Below are 18,465 nucleotides of genomic sequence, written 5' to 3' on the forward strand. Positions count from 1 at the left end.
CTTTTATCTTCTTTTTTTAACTCAAGGCCCTGCATCTTCATTTTGCATTGGACACAATGTGTATTATGACCCACACTGCTTTCTTCAAGACGGGACAAAGATCACCAACCTCAGATTCACTGCTCTTGGTCTTGCTTTAACATTTCTTTTCTCTACCCTGTAATTTCATGTGAAATTGTTTCTGGAGTCTTGTCCTTCTAGTTCATCCACTCATTTATGTTTAAAATATTATTAAGTAAAACTGTCAGTTGATTTTTTAAAAAGTATACACATTGAAGCTTGTTATACAGATATTAAAAAAAATTAAGGCATGCAGATATTAAAAATTAACTGTGAGCAATGGTCTTCGTTTAATTCCTCTTAAAATATCTAGAGTGTTTTCCCTTTTCCTGAGCAACTACTGAATAATACAGTTTATAAATGAAACTGTACCAAATAGAAATCTCCATTTCTTCTTCTTTAATGTAAAATATTAACATCTCAAATATTGAGCATTTGATTGGCACTATAAAGTATCAAAAAGTATCAAACACTTAAATTTAAATAACAGATTTTTTCATATAATAATGTAGTGTATGCCATCATTTTGTCTTGTAATTGTTCACTTAATATTACATTCTTAATATTTTTCCTGCCATTAAATATTCTTCCCTGGTATTATTATATGACAGAGCCAATGAAATTATAAAATAATTAATCAATTTGATTATTGCCAAATAATGTGATTGCTTTCAACTTCTCAATGTTGAAAGCAAAACTGTAATGAGCTTCAATGGGATGAAAATTTATGTAAATATAATAATTTAGATTTTATTTTTAAATAATATAATTGCTAGGATAAAAGATGGTCAACAATTCTTTTTTTTTTTTTTCTTTACTTTTGTAGTCGCAGGCCAGGAGTGTCAAGCAAGTTAAATGCAGTCAGCATAGTCAGATTTAAACAACTTGCTGGTTTCCACTTAATTTTAAGTAGTAGTTGTTTTTACTTGATGTCCAGTTAGATCACACTCATGGCTACCTTACATATAACAGAATGAAACGTTGTCCAGTCCTGAACCATCCTCATGGTCTTTGTAAGTTTGAGTCTATCGTTTTGCCTACTTTTTCAGTCTATTTCGTTGAGGTTTTCCCTCATTTTCACTGACACTGGACTTTACCAAGTTGATGTTCCTTTCTAGCGATTGTTCTTTCTTCTAAGTGTCCAAGTAAGGGAGCTGTAGGCTTGTCACCCTTGATTCTAAGGAGCATTTTGGTTATATTTCTACTAAGACTGATTTGTTCATTATCAAAACCCAAACCAAACCCATTGCCATCAAGTAGATTCTGACTATAGCGGCCCTATAATACAGAGTAGAACTGCCCCATAGGGTTTCCAAGGCTATAATCTTTAGGGAAGCAGACTGCCACATCTTTCTCCTGCAGAGTGGCTGGTGAGTTGAAACTGCCCAACTTTTGGTTAGCAGCCAAGTGCTTTAACTACTGTGCCCCCAGGCCTCTTTGTGTTCATCACAGTCCATGGTATATTCAATATTCTTCACCAGCACCACAACTTGAATGCTTCCATTCTTCTTATGTCTTCCTTTTTCATTGTCCACCTTTCACAAGCATATAGGTGAATGAAAAAACTGTGGCTTGGATTAGGAGTACCTTTGTCATCAAAGCGACATATTTGTTTTTGAAAGCTTTCAAAGAGGTCTTTTGCAGCAGATTTGCCCAATGCAATACAAAAGACATCCTTTGATTTCTTGACTGCTGCTTTCAGTGTCATCGCTGATCCAAGTAGAATAAAATCATTGACAGCTTCAATTTCTTCTTCATTTATCATGATCTTATTTGTTGATACAGTAGTGAGGATTTTTGTTTTCTTCACATTCAGGTGTAATCAACACTGAATGCTGTAGTCTTTGATCTTCATCAGTAAGTGCTTCATGTTGTCTTCATTTTTAGCAAGCTATGTTGTGTTATCTGTGTATCACAAGTTGCTAATAAGTCTTTCTCCAATTCTGAAGCCACGTTCTTCATATATTCCAATTTCTTGGATTATTTGTTCAGCAGGTAGATTGAATAAATAAGGTAAAAGGCTACAACCCTATGCATACATTTTCCAAATTTAAACCACACAATATCCCATTGTTCTGTTCAAATGGCTACCTCTTGATCCATGTACAGGCTTCGTTTAAGCACAATTAAGTGTTCTATACATGATACTTTGTCGCCCAGTGATTAAGTGTTCATTTGCTAACCAAAAGGCTGGCAGTTCAAATCACCAAACCCCTCCATGGAAACTGTGTGGGGCGGTTCTATGCTGTTCTATAGGGTTGCTATGAATCAGAATCAGCTCTATGGCAATGAGTTTGGTTTGAGTTTTTGGTATAAATGATGCTTATTAGTTATTCACCTAAATTCTTCAGCTTTCTAAAGATTATTAAGAATAATTGTGGTATTAAGTAGCCATGTTTTTATTTTAAAGTCTGCAAAGGAGTGACTTAATAGATGAAACCCACAATCTTCAAAAATTTGAGAAAATTCAAACAATTAATTATATTTCCACTACACGTGAAAGAGCATAAAACATGATTAGAAAATAATACAAAAATGTTACATAATACTTAGAAGGCTTTGTCATTTTCTGATAAAATTGTTTGATCACTTTTTCCTTAAATTTAGGTAAGGTATATCATGATCGATAAAGAAATGACAACTATTCTTGTTAACATGGGTACTATTGTCACGATTGTTGAAAGAAATGAACTATATCTTAGAGTCTTTTGCTCAATATGCATATTTTAAAATCATGCTGTGGTATGTCCCATCAAACAACTGCTTCATTTCTTCCTGCATAATTTGGACAGAACTGTTTGGAAAATCAGTGCTTCAGAGCTGTGTTTGGATTTACTGTTGAATCCAATTACAGAGTATTATCATAAAAGACATCAAAGTGAAAATTATTGATAGTGCTTGTTTTGTGAGCATGCAACCATTAACTCTAAATATAAATATTTTAGTGATACAATTTTTCAGTATTATAAAAAAGAAAAAAAGGAATAAGATTTCTAATATGGAACAATAAACCACTTAAATTTAAACTTAAACAAAACTCTTCAAAAAGTAAATGCAATGTTATTTTATGCACAATTTAAAGACAGGAGTGCTTTAAACTGCTATGATTAATGATACTTGCCTATTATTTTAGGAGAGTATATTGTTAATTGTTATGCGAGTATATTGTTAATTGTTATGCAAGGAAAATAGTTTTTGGGGACTTTTGGTTTAAAATTTTTATTTATGTCTCAACTGCACTTATAATTTCAAGCTGAAGTTGACAAACAATAGTGTATGGACCCAATACGGCTTCTCCCATTCATTTACTTACAATATGGCTGCTTTTGCACAACAACGGCAGAGCTGAGTGGTTTCGACAGAAACCATATGGCCCGCAAAGCCTAAAATCTCTACTATCGGGCCTTTGCAGAAAAAGTCTGCTCCCCCTGGTTTAAAGCATTGGATTTAGATTTTTATATAACAGTTTTAATATTTCAAGGGATCTTGTACCTTTAAAATTATCTTAAATTCGTTACAGATACATAATTTAGACATCGAATGTTGACTATAAAAATTAATGAACCAAATTCAATTGGCTATGTATGTATGCCATTTGTAAAGTGAAAATGAGTTTAATTAGATCTATTGTTCATTGTGATTATTTATAGGAATGGTTCACCCCTAACAGGTCCCACTGACTCTACCCAGAAAGGCATATTATCAAAAAGCTTAAATAAAATGAAAAAAAAGTCAATTTGGATAAAATAATGATGGAAAGCCGTAGAAATGGATACAAATGGCATGCCCTTCAGGAATTGTTGGTTCATTAAATGGCTATGTTAGGAAGTTCTGACAATGGATAGCCAGAGATTCTAAGTAGAGCTCTGTTATTTTCTCAAATCTATATTTTCTAGTGTAAGCATGTATTCCATTGTTCCACCTCTGTATGAGATCATCTCCACCACCAAGGTAGTAACTTCTATGGGGAAGGTGGCATTGGGTGGAATAAGAGAAAATAAGCTCCCCTCATAACTTGACATCCAACTCAGTGTATAAGGCAGTTCAATTTCAGGCATAAATATTAGATAATGAAGTTCTAGGTGTATAGTAATATCTTTAATGGATTATAATAATTTCATATATTCAGAAAGTGTGTTATATTTACTTCTTATTTTAAATAACCACTCAGAAATTATTAGCTGTATTTGATTGTTATGTTCTGTTGTTGCATTAGTTTTAGTGTAGAGCACTTTAAAATAATTCCCCTCAGAGAAGAAATGGCATTTATTAAGTGAGGGAAAAAGTGGTGAATTGCATTTTCAGTCTTAGCCCTTGGTGTTAATTCAAATTCATTTTCCCCAGCTAGTTTTTTGTGCATGTGTAGATCATTAATCAACTCTTCTGGATTCTTGAACACTAACCTAATGGAAAACATAATTTTAACAGCCTTTACTAAAAGTGAGATTTTAATTTTCTTTGCTAGGGACAGATACAGGACTTCTTGCTCCACAAAAGAAAAAAAAAAAAAGAGAGAGAGAAAGCAATAAATGTAGTTATCACAGTTTTTTATTGATTATAGTCAGACAGCAGAAAGTGTATAAATGAAAAAACTCAATGGGGCTCCTGAACTCCCTTTTTAATATCTATTATACTCTAGTTATTGTAATGACAGTTATCACATGTGGAATTTAAAATATATAATTCATAAGGTTGCATCTTCAGTATTTCCCATTTTGCTAATTATATTTAATAGTAAAAGAGTAAAATTTTCAGTTGTTGTTTTCTTCTTTGCAATAGCTTTATTAAGACTGCAAAAAAAGAAACAATTGCCTGTGTAATAAGCCTTAACAACACTACTGATAATAACTTCCAATTCAACATTTTCAAGATCTTTTTGTCTTCTCATCACTTTTGGATTCCCACCCCCAACCCTTCCACCCCCCTGCCCCCGCCACCGGAGCACTGTTTTCGTATTATGAATCCTCTAAGTTACAAAAGAAGCCCTGGTGACACAATGGTTAAGAGCTTGGCTGCTAACCAAAGGGTGGGTATTTGGAATCTACCAACTGCTCCTTGGAAACCCTATGGGGCAGTTCCACTTCGTCTATATGGTCACTATCAGCCAGATTCGATTCCATGGCAACAGGTTTTGTTTTGGGTTTTAAGTTACAAGACAGAAGATTTATAATGGGATGTATGAACTCACAAGATGTGTTATTTCATCATTGCAAAACTCTGGTAAGATACGCAGTCTTTAAGACTGCACATCTGAAAAAAATGTAATAAACCTACCTTATGGGTTTTGTTTTAAGTTCTGAATGCAGTACATGTGGAATCATTTTGTGAATTTTAAATACCTTCCCAGCATTTATTATCAAAAACATAGTAAAATCCCCTTCTTCACTTGGAATGGCTACACACTTAATTTCTGATATGCTGGTGTTTAGTACACATTCCAGAATTAGAGTGTAAATTGGTATATAATGATCACATTGAAAGATTGTTGAAATAATTTTTAAAATGTGTGTTTAATTTACATCAATATCACACCAAAGCATTATTTGCTTAGGTTAGAAAATCAATGGTTTTCTTAATAATAGTATCCTTTTAACTGAATAAACTCAGAAAGGAAATGAACATTCTGTTTGACAATGGCAATGGTCAGGATTATGGGGTTTTAATCCAACACACAAACTTTGGAAGGAAAAAAATGTAAATCTAAGTTCTTACTTCTCTACAAAAAAAAAAAAAAGCAAGTTTGTTAATGTTCTAGTTTTGCTGTTGTTTGTGTTGATATTTTGTTGAGAAGTGAGTAAAGTTACTTAGAATACATATGTCACTTCATTACATCAGAAATCTGGAAAGAATCTCTCATAAACAGTGGTATACATATTTTTTGTAAAAATAATTCTCCATGATCATTCTTTCCCTTTTTCAAAAAATAATAATACAACCATATGTTATATATTCTTAATATCATAAACACTACTATTTTATCATACATATAATGATAATAGTTGCTGAATAATTATTACTGTCTAAAAGCACAAAATGGTATAGTGGTTAAGAGTTCGGTTGCTAACCAAAAGGTAAGCAGTTGGAATCCACCAGGCACTCCTTGGAAACCCTATGAGGCCTTTCCACTCTGTCCTAAAGGGCTGCTATGAATTGGAATCAACTTGTGAGCAATTTTTTTTTTTAAAGCACAAAATAACTTGGTTTACTACCTGAGAAATATAATTTTGAAAACAAAAACAAATTTACACTTTAATTTCTATGTTTTTACAAGTTTATTCAGCAACTTCCAAATCACAAGATTTGGAAAAATTGGACTTTGACTTGGAAAACTGAGGACTTTTTCTTCAATGATGTTTGACAGGTCAATGAGGTTGCTGAATTCATCACATATCCACAAGAAACTTGGGAGATCCAGGAACGTGTATGCTAATTCATGTTTCTATTCACATGAAAGCATTAAGATTTTCAGCCAGGAGAGAATTTGCAAATAATTGACATGTACCCAGTGGCATCTTAATAAGTTTTAATTACTTATATAGTAATTGTTATGGAGAGGAAACGGTAAAATTCCATCTCATCTCAGACCAGATCCCCCTGGGAACTCCTTATTCCCAGGGAAGTTTGCAAAGAAACCTCTTCTAAGCCCTCGAGCCCCTGATAACTTGTAAATGAAGAGAACTTTGGGACAAAGGGTCCTGAGGTTTCTCTATGCCTTAGAGTGAAGGACTCCATATGCACAGGGAAAGGAACAGGTGAGAAAAAAGGAGACTCTCCTTGATGTAGTCTGGGTTCCGGGTGTGTGATCGCCTTGTGGTCAGCTTTGATGGTATCAAAGGAAGAACATTCTCTCCCCTTCTGGGATCTAAGATTAGATCTTGCTGGCGAGCAATTATACAGTTAGTCATATACCTTACCATTAAGGCATTACGGGGCCTTACTACTATGGCACTAGGGAAGGGGAGTCTACTTTCCCTAGGGTACATTCTTTCAGTACAATTTCAGTTTAAAGATCATGAAGGGAGCGGGTACTGAAAGCTGCTTTGCTGCCTCACAAGGTTACAAGAAGTTATGGAGTTAGGATTTTCAAAAAGTGAATTTGATAAAGGAGTATATATTACTATCATAACTGGTCAAAGTCTTAGAATTCAGTAAAAATAATAAGTACTAAGTAGTTTCTATGTGAAAATTATTTTGCCAAGAGTTTTGAAATTTAAAATAAGAAAAAGTAATAGTTTTGTTTGTTTTGAGACTTATAATCAACAGGAATTTCCAGAACCTGAGTTTAGAGTGGGTTCAAATAAAAATACCTTCAAGTATGCGTTACATTTCGCATGTTTAAGCCTGAAAATACTCCTAATGTCAGAGGTGGAACTCTTATCTTAAATCTTTATTAGTTTCTTTATGCTTTAGTACCTTGGCTTTACTTTTAATATTTCTTTTGACTCAAGCTTTTCAAAGATGCCTATCAGTGGTTTATTTGATTTGCTTTTCACCGTCATTCTTACACCTCACAAAGTCGACATTTAAATAGAATGCTCATTTTAGGTACTGGTGGTTATTTTTATGAAAACTTAAAGAGAATGCTGGACATCTTCAAATTTTAAATTCTCCCTTAGTAAATGTATATTTTGTGATGATGTAACAAATGTATGATTAAAGATTATCTAAAGGAGCAAGAGTGACATCCAATGATTAATCAATTAAATTTGGTGAGATTCAGTACATAGACTTAGGATATAATTTCTATCCCATACTTGAACATCAGGGCTTTTTACATATATATAACTATTGTTTTATTCATTTCATGGTTATGACAACCACATATTTTGATCACACAAGACCTTTGGAAATGATAAATTGTATCATTATCTACATATATTAATTTACAAAACTAAACACATATTTGAGTGCAAATGTTCAAAACTTGTAGTGTGTTCTGTATCTCTAGGGATGATATTGATTGTGGGAAATGAAGCGAGTTGTAAGCCAAGAAAGAAACTGCACTTTGGAAATGAAATGCTATGTAAGTGCTGATTTGACTCAGTTATTTCCTAGCACCATTACCTTAGATAACTCAGACTAGTAACCTGGGGTGGGATGGTGTCAAATATCAGTTGCATTAAGTATGTCTTATTTTAAGAATAATTTTATTTTTCAATATTTATCTATACTTGTATTTGTTTGGATCCAATTTTTAAGTTTAAAATCTTCACAAATTTAAATTTAATCATTACTAAAGCATATGCACAGGTAAACATTTTTCTGGTATTCTCTGCTGTCAGTGGAACCAGGGATATCATTGCTGACGTCGGATGCATCTTGGCTGAAGGCAGAGAATATCAGAAAGATGTTTGCCTGTGTTTTATTACCTATGCAAAGGCATTTGACTGTGTGGATCATAATGAATTATGGATAACATTGCGGAGAATGGAAATTCCAGAATATTAATTGTGCTCATGAGAAATCTGTACATGGATCAAGAGGCAGTCTTTCAAAAAGAACAAGGGGATATTGAATGGTTTAAAGTAGAGAGAGGTATGCTTATGGTTGTATCCTTTCACCATATCTATTCAATGTGTATGCTGAGCAAATAATCTGAGAAGCTGAACTATATGAAGAATGAGGCATCAGGATTTGTGGAAGACTCATTAATAACCTGCGTTACACGATGACACAACCTTGCTTACTGAAAGTTAAGAGGACTTGAAGCACTTACTGGTAAAGATCAAAGACCACAGCTTTCAGTATGGGTTACATCTCAACATAAAAGAAAAATCCTCACAACTGGACTAATAAGCAACATCATGATAAATGGAGAAAACATTGAGGTTGTCAAGGATTTTATTTTATTTGGATCCACAATCAATACCCATGGAAGCAACAATCATGAGATCAAACGATGCATTTCATTGGGCAAATTGGCTCCAAGAGATTTCTTTAAAGTGTTAAAAAATCATATTTTAGTTGAAAGGAAGGACAACACACAATACAGGGGAAGTCAGCACAACCAGATTAATTCAAAAGCTAAGAAGTTTCCTGACTACGAACAAACACTTCAAGGGACATAGTAGAAGGGGTGGATGTCTGAAGACCATGGTTAAAGGGGACATCTAGGTCAACTGGCATAACAAAGTGTATTAAGAAAATGTTTTGCATCCCACTGTGGTGAATGGTGTCTGGGGTCTTAAAAGCTAGCAGCGGCCATCTAAGATGCATCAATTGGTCTCAACCCACCTGGATCAAAGGAGGATGAAGAACACCAAAGACACAAGGAAAATATAAGCCCAGGAGAAAGAAAGGGCCTCATAAACCAGGGACTTCATCAGCCTGAGACCAGAAGAACTAGATGGTGCCTAGCTACCACTAATGATTGCCCTGACAGGGAACACAAGAGAGAATCCTTGATGCAGCAGCAGAAAAGTGGGATGCAGACCTCAAATTCTAGTAAAAAGACCAGACTTAATGGTCTGACTGTAACTGGAGGGACCCCAGAGGTCATGGCGTCTGGACTCTCTGTTAGTCCAAAACTAAAACCATTCCAGAAGCCAACTCTTCAGACGGAGATTGGACTGGACCATAAGATATAAAATGGTACTAGTAAGGAGTGTGCTTCTTAGCTCAAGTAGACACATGAGACTATATAGGCAGCTCCTGCCTGGAGGCAAGACGAGAAGGCAGAGGGAGACAGGAGCTGGTTGAATGAACACAGGGTGGAGAGAAGGAGTGTGCTGCCACATTGTATGGAGAGCAACTAGGGTCACATAACAATGCGTGTATACGGTTTTGCATGAGAAACTCACTTAAATTGTAAACTTTCACTTAAAGCACAGTAAAAAATAAATAAAGAGTTAAAAAGCAAAGATGTCACCTTGAGGACTAAAAGTACGCTTGACCCAAGCCATGGTGTTTCAATCGCCTCACATGCATGTGAAAGCTGGACATTGAATAAGGAAGACCAACGAAGATTTGGTGCCTTTGAATTGTGTTGGCAAAGAATATTGAATATACCACGGACTGCCAAAAGAAGGAACAAATCTGTTCTGGAAGTAAACCAGAATGCACCTTAGAAGCAAGGGCGGCTAGACTATGTCTCACATATTTTGGACATGTTACCAGGAGGGATCAGTCCCTGGAGAAGGATGTCATGCTTGGTAAAGTGGAGCATCAGCGAAGAGAGGAAGATCCGCAATGAAATGAATTGACACAGTGGCTGCAACAATGGGCTCAAGCACAGCAATGATTGTGAGGATAGTGCAGGACCGGACAGTGTTTTGTTCTTTTGTTCATGGGGTCTCTATGAGTCAGAACAAACTCCATGGCATCTAACAACAACAATATCTACAATTTGGAAACACTGGTGGCATAGGGGTTAAGAGCTGTGGCTGCTAACCAGAAGGTCAACAGTTCGAATCCACCAAGCACTCCTTGGAAACTCTATGGGGCAGTTGTACTCTGTTCTATAGGGTCGGTATGAGTAGTAATCAACTTGATGGCAATGGTTTTGGTTTTCGGATACCTATGTTTTGAAGACCCGGTGTGCTGCAAATGGTTAATGCTTGGTAACTAACTGAAATGTTGTTAAGTTTGAGTCCATCCAGAGGAAGCCCAGAAGGAAGTCCTGGTGATCTATTTCCAAAAAATCATCCATGGTAAACCCTGTGGAGCACAGTTCTAGTCTGACAAACACGGTGTTGCCCTGAAGTGAAGCTGACTCAACAGCATCCAGTAGTACTGTTATCTGTGTTTCATTTATTTTCTGTATTGTTGAATATTCAACTTCTGTTAAAAAATTAATACATGGTGACAAGTAACTTATGCTGTTTGTTGCTGTTACATGCCATTGAGTGGGTTCCAACTCATAGCGACTCTATGTAGGACAGGAGGAAAACACCACCCAGTCCTGCACCTTCCTCACAATCCTTGTTTTGCTTGAGCCCAACGTTGCAGCCACCATGTCAATCCATTTCTTTGAAGGTCTTCCTATTTTTCTTTTTCACTGACCATCTACTTTACAAGCTTGGTGTCCTTCTCCAGGAACTGATCCCCGCTGCTAACATGTCCAAAGTATGTGAGACAAAGTCTCACCGTCCTTGCTTCCAATGTGCACTCTGGCTGTACTTCTTCCAAGACATATTTCTGCTGACATATACATCATTTCTTTCAATGGATGACAAGCTTATTTTTTAAATTATTTAATTAATTATAGATACACATTTACTGTAAGTGAACAATAACAAAATCTTACTGTAGAAATACTCAGAGACATCCTGAATGAACTTTCTGCTTATATCCCTAAAATACAATAGACTTTAACTATTTCTTAAGAAGTATGTCTTAAGAAGTATAACTTCTTTTTTTTTTTTAATTTAATAGGCTTTATTATTTTTAGGAGTAATTTTAGATTTACAGAAAATTTGAGCAGAGTGTACAGAGTTCCATACACACCTCTGTTTATTCTACCTCCTCACCCCCACACAGTTTCCCCATTTTAACATCCTGCATATTGCAGTGTGTTTCTTTTAATTCATGAACCAATTTTGATAAATTCTTATTAACTAAATGCCATAGTTTGCATTAGGGTTCATTCTTTGTGTTGTACAGTTCTATGGGTTTTGAGAAATGCTTAAATATAGTGAGTCCACAATTACAGTATCACACAGAATAGTTTCACTGCCTAATTATCACTGTGCTCTTCCTATTTATGCCACTGTATGAATATTTATCCATGACTAAATATCCCTCTCTCACTCTCCCTCCCTCCCCCTTGTCGTAACCACAAAAAAGTGTGTTCTTCTCAGTTTAAACTATTACTCAAGATAGTGGTCTGATACAGTATTTGTCTTTTTGCATCTGACTAATTTCACTCAGCATAATGCCTTCCAGGTTTCTCCATGTTTTGAAATGTTTCACAGATTCATCACTGTTCTTTATTGATGCGTAGTATTCCATTGTGTGAATATACCATAATTTATCCATTCATCCATTGATGGGCACCTTGGTTTCTTCCATCTTTTTACTGTCGTAAACAGTGCTGCAATAAACATGGGTAAGTATATATGCATATATCTGTTCGTGTAAAGGCTCTTATTTTTCTAGGATATATTCCGAAGAGTGGGATTGCTGGGTCATATGGTAGTTCTATTTCTAGCTTTTTAAGGAAGTGCCAAATTGATTGCCAAAGTGGTTGTACCATTTGACATTCCCACCAGCAGTGTATAAGTGTTCCAATCTCTCTACAGCCTCTCCAACATATATTATTTTGTGTTTTTTGGATTAGTGCCAGCCTTGTTGGAGTGAGATGGAATCTCATTGTAGTTTTGATTTGCATTTCTCTAATGGCTAATGATTGAGAGCATTTCCTCATGTATCTGTTAGCCGCCTGAATGTCATCTTTAGTGAAGTGCCTTTTTACATCCTTTGCCCATTTTTTAATTGGGTTGTTTGTCTTTTTGTGGTTGAATTTTAGCAGAGTCATGTAGATTTTAGAGATCAGGCGCTGGTCAGAGATGTCGTAGCTGAAATTTTTTTCCCAGTCTGTAGGTGGCCTTTTTACTCTTTTGGTGAAGTCTTTAGATGAGCATAGGTGTTTGATTTTTAGGAGCTCCCAGTTATCTGGTTTCTCTTCAGCATTTTTAGTAATGTTTTGTATTCTTTTTATGCCATGTATTAGGGCTCCTAATGTTGTCCCTATTTTTTCTTCCATGATCTTTATCATTTTCCCTATTTTTTCTCCCATGATGTTTATCGTTTTACATTTTATGTTTAGGTTTTTGATCAATTTGGAGTTAGTTTTTGTGCTTGGTGTGAGGCATGGGTCCTGTTTCATTTTTTTGCAGAAGGATATCCAGTTATGCCAGCACCATTTGTTAAAAAGACTATCTTTTCCCCAATTAACTGACACTGGGCCTTTGTCAAATATCAGCTGCTCATATGTGGATGGATTTATATCTGGATTCTCAATTTTGTTCCATTGGCCTATGTGTCTGTTGTTGTACCAGGACCAGGCTGTTTTGACTACTTGGTGGTATAACAGGTTCTAAAATCAGGCAGTGTGAGTCCTCCCTCTTTGTTCTTCTTTTTTAGTAATGTTTTACTTATCCGAGGCTTCTTCCCTTCCTTATGAAGTTGGTGATTTTTTTCTCCATCTCATTAAAAAATGTCATTGGAATTTGGATTGGAAGTGCATTGTATATAGATGGCTTTTGGTAGAATAGACATTTTTACAATGTTAAGTCTTCCTATCCTTTCTAGATTTATCAGTGAGCAAGGTACGTTTTTCCACTTATGTAGGTCCCTTTTGGCTTCTTGCAGTAGTATCTTGTAGTTTTCTTCATATAGGTCTTTTTCATCTTAGGTAAGATTTATTCCTGAGTATTTTATATTCTTGGGGGCTACTGTGAATGGTATTGATTTGGTGATTTCTTTTTCAGTGTTCTTTTTGTTGATGTAGAGGAATCCAACTAATTTTCGTATGTTTATCTTGTAACCTGAAACTCTGCCGAACTCTTCTATTAGTTTCAGTAGTTTTCTGGAGGATTCCTTAGGGTTTTCTGTGTATAAGATCATGTCATCTGCAAATAGAGATAATATTACTTCCTCCTTGCCAATCTGGGTGCCCTTTATTTCTTTGTCTAGCCTAATTGCTCTGGCTAGGACTTCCAGCACAATATTGAACAAGAGCAGTGATAAAGGACATCCTTGTCTGGTTCCTGTTCTCAAGGGAAATGCTTTCATGCTCTCTCCATTTAGGATGATGTTGGCTGTTGGCTTTGTATAAATGCCGTTTATTATGTTGAGGAATTTTCCTTCAATTCCTATTTTGCTGAGAGTTTTTATCAGGAACGGTTGTTGGACTTTGTCAAATGCCTTTTCTGCATCAATTGATAAAATCTTGTGGTTCTTGTCTTTTGCTTTACTTATATGGTGGATTACATTAATTGTTTTTCTAACATTGAGCCATCCTTGCACACTTGGTCATGGCGGATTATTTTTTTTGATATGTTGTTGAATTCTATTGGCTAGAATTTTGTTGAGGATTTTTGCATCTACTTTCATGAGGGATATAGGTCTGTAATTTTCTTTTTTTGTGTTGTCTTTAGCTGGTTTTGGTATCAAGGTGATGCTGGCTTCATAGAATGATTTAAGTAGTATTCCGTCCTTTTCTATGCTTTGAAATACCTTCAGTAGTAGTGGTGTTAACTCTTCTCTGAAAGTTTGGTAGAACTCTGCAGTGAAGCCGTCCGGGCCAGGGCTTTTTTTTTGTTGGGAGTTTTTTGATTACCTTTTCAATCCTTTTTTTGTTATGGGTCTATTGTTTTACTTCTGTTTGTGTCAGTTTAGGTAGATAGTGTGTTTCTAGGAATTCATCCATTTCTTCTAGGTTTTCAAGTTTGTTAGAGCACAATTTTTCATAATAATCTGATATGATTCTTTTAATTTCAATTGGATCTGTTGTGATAAGACCCATCTCATTTCTTATTCAGGTTATTTTTTTCTTTTCCTTTATTTCTTTAGCCAGTCTGGCCAATGGTTTATCAATTTTGTTAATTTTTTCAAAGAACTAGCTTTTGGCCTTGTTAACTCTTTCAATTGTTTTTCTGTTCTCTAATTCATTTAATTCTGCTCTAATTTTTATTATTTGCTTTCTTCTGGTGACTGATGGTTTCTTTTGTTGCTCTCTATTTGTTCAAGTTGTAGGGACAGTTTTTTTATTTTGGCTCTTTGTTCTTTATGTATGTGTGCATTTATTGATATAAATTGACCTCTGAGCTCTGCTTTCACTGTGTCCCGAAGGTTTTAGTAGGTAGTGTTTTTAGTCTCATTGAATTTCTTTATTCCCTCCTTAATATCTTCTATAACCTAATCTTTTTGAGCAGGGTATTTTTCATTTTCCAAGTATTTGATTTCTTTTCCCTGCTTTTTCTCTTATTGATTTCATGGCCTTTTGGTCTGGGAAAATGCTTTGTAATATTTCAATGTTTTGGATTCTGCAAAGGCTTGTTTTATGACCTAATATGTGATCTATTCTAGAGAATGTTCCATGTGCACTAGAAAAGAAAGTAAACTTTGCCGCTGTTGGGTGGAGTGTTCTGTATAAGTCTATGAGCTCATTTTGGTTGATTGTAGTAATTAGATCTTCCGTATCTCTACTGAGCTTCTTACTGGGTGTCCTATCCTTCATCAAAAGTGGTGTGTTTAAGTCTCCTACTATAATCGTGGAGGTGTCTAGCTCACTTTTCAATTCTGTTAAAGTTTGTTTTATGAATCTTGCAGCCCTATCATCGGGTGCATAAATATTTAATATGGCTATATCTCCCTGGTAAATTGTCCTTTAATCATTATGTAGTGTCCTTCTTTATCCTTTGTGGTGGATTTAATTTTAAAGTCTATTTTGTCAGATATTAGTATTGCCAGTCCTGCTCTTTTTTGATTGGTATTTACTTGACATATTTTTTTCCATCCTTTGAGTTTTACTTTATTTGTGTCTCTAAGTCTAAGGTGTGTCTCTTGTAGGCAGCATATAAGTGGATTGTGTTTTTTTTTTTAATCTATTCTGAGACTCTCTGTCTCTGTATTGGCACATTTAGCCCATTTAATTCAGCGTGATTATAGATAAGTATGAGTTTAGTGTTGTCATTTTGATGCCTTTTTTTGTACGTTGTTGACAATTTCATTCTTCCACTTACTTTTTTGTGCTGAGAAACCTTTCTTTGTAGAATGTGTGTTCCTCCTTTTCATAGTAATTGAATTAATTTTCCTGAATCGCTATCTTTATCTTGTTTTTTTATTTTGAAGTATGGAATTGTTAGACCTCTTTGTGGTTATCTTAATATTTACCCCTATTTGACTAAGTAAAAATCTAACTTGTATCGCCCTATATCGCCTTGGTTTCCTCTCCATGTGTAAGATCTATGCCTCCTGTATTTAGTACCTCTTTTTTGACTATTGTAAACTTTTACATAATGACATCAGTGATTCCCTGTTTTGAGCATTTTTTTTTAATTAATCTTATTTTGTTTTTGTGATTTCCCTATCTGAGTTGATATTAGAATGTTTTGTTCTATGACCTTGCGTTGTGTTGGTATCTGATATTGTTGGTTTTCTGATCAAAGAATTTCCTTTAGTAATTCTTGTAGTTTTGGTTTGATTTTTGCAAATTTTCTAAGCTTGTGTTTATCTATAAATGTCTTAATTTCACTTCATATATTAGAGAGAGTTTTGTTGGATATATGATTCTTGGCTGGCAGTTTTTCGATACTCTATACATGTCATCCCATCATTGCCTTCTTGCCTGCATGGTTTCTGCAGAGTAGTCCAAATGTATTCTTATTGATTCTCCTTTGTAAGTGACTTTTCATTTATCCTTGGCTGCTTTTAAAATTTTCTCTTTATCTCAGGTTTTGGCAAGTTTGATGATAATATGCCCTGGTGATTTTCTTTTGGAATCTATATTGTATGGGTTTTGATGAGCATCTTGGATAGATATGTTTTCATCTTTCACAATGCCAGGGCAGTTTTCTGACAACGGACCTTCAACTATTCTCTCTGTGTTTTCTGTTTTCCCTCCCTGTTCTGGAACTCCAATCACATGCATGTTATTCTTTTTGATAGAGTCCCACATGATTCTTAGGGTTTCTTCATTTTTCTGAATTCTTATATCTGGTTTTTCTTCAACTATATTGGTGTAAATTACCTTATCCTGCAGCTCCCGCACTCTGCGTTCTAATTCCTTGATTCTGCTCCTCTGACTTCCTATTGAGTTGTCTAATTCTGTAATTTTATTGTTAATCTTTTGGATTTCTGAATGTTGTCTCTTTATGGATTCTTGCAGCTTATTAATTTTTTCACTATGTCCTTGAATAATCTTTTTGCTTTCTTCAACTGCCTTATTGGTGTGTTCTTTTTTCTGAGGTCATCCCTGATGTCTCGAAACATTCTGTATATTAGTTTTTTATATTCTACATCTGGCAATTCCAGGAATGTATTTACATCTGGGAATGATTTTGATTCTTTGATTTGGGGGTTTGTAGAAACAATCATGGTCTGCCTCTTTATGTGATTTGATAGCAACTGCTGCCTCTGAGCCACCTATAAGATATTGTAATGATTTGTTTTATATTTGCTCACTGAGTCTTATCTCCCTGTTTTGTTTTGTTACAATACACCCAGATGGGCTACAAGATTGTGCTATCTTGATTGCTGTAGCTTTTGAATCACTTATGTCCTGTTATCAGCTGGTCTGAGCTGTTACCAGGTATATAAACCTATGAGTCCACTCACTATTATTGAATCGAATCGGCTCAGGTATCCTGATAGCAGGTCACCTAGTGTGTGTTGTAGGCTCTCACCTATTAACTTACAGGAGTAGTGGTGATGTTTGTGTGCACCAGTTTCTAGTAGCGGCAGGGGGTCACAATCTGAGGAAGGCAGGATGTTGACAGCCTTCCCCTAAATGTCAGTAAGGTAGGAGTGGCTCTATTCTCTAGAGTGCTGTGGTGGGTGGGCTCTGCAGCTGTACCTTAGGTAACCAGTGCTTGTACCTCTATAGATTGGTAGGTGTCACTATCCTCAGATCCCATTAGCAGGTGGCTAGGTGGCATGGGTGGAGCCTCAGTCCTCAGTTCCCTGGTGTGGATCAGTGAGGGCTCTGTTTAATAGGTAGAGAGGTATCTGACCTCCAAAACTTGCCTTTCCACTGCTCGGCGAAAACAATTATAGTCAGATCTCTATTAGAATTGCCTTTGCATTATAATAACCACCTGGTTCCCTGTATGGATGAAAGCCAAAGGCTGTAGGTCTCTTATGCCTGGATGGAGCTGGTTTTGTATTATTATCGCAGTTTAGGGAAGTCAGGGAAGGATTTTTCCTTTGATTGTTATATGCTGCTTTTCTCAGGTCAGGAGAATGGGTTAGAAAAGAAAGAAGAAAAAAAAAGCAGTGCATTTCACTCTCTGGCCCAGGGAATTCCAATGTTAATGAAGGTGGCTGGGTCAGGGAGGGGAGGGATAAGATAGACAGTAGAAAGTATCATGGCAAGATAAACAAAGTTACTTATCTTGTTTGGTGAGGACTGTTTTTTCTGAGATTCCAGAGGGGTTTGTAGCTTGTGTGCACTGGCTAGACCCTGGCTGAGACTGCCCCAGAGGGTTAGGGCTGCGTCCCGTGCTTGCACTGTCTGAGGAAGCTGCAATCAGCTCCTCCACGCTTAGTCCAAAGACCAACACCAAGGTTTTCTCTCTGGGACTCTGCACTCCAGGCTCCAAAACCAGTCACTGCTTCCCCGTGGTTTTCTGTTTGCCTGTCAGCTGTGTCAGTGTGCAGCCTGCATGCACTGGCTGGGTCCCTTCCAAGGTTGGTCCTGAAGTTTAGGCCTGTGTCTGTGCTTGCCCCATCTCAGTAAGCCAC

Source organism: Elephas maximus, chromosome 1, assembly GCF_024166365.1.
Source record: "Elephas maximus indicus isolate mEleMax1 chromosome 1, mEleMax1 primary haplotype, whole genome shotgun sequence".
NCBI classification, from domain to species: domain Eukaryota; kingdom Metazoa; phylum Chordata; class Mammalia; order Proboscidea; family Elephantidae; genus Elephas; species Elephas maximus.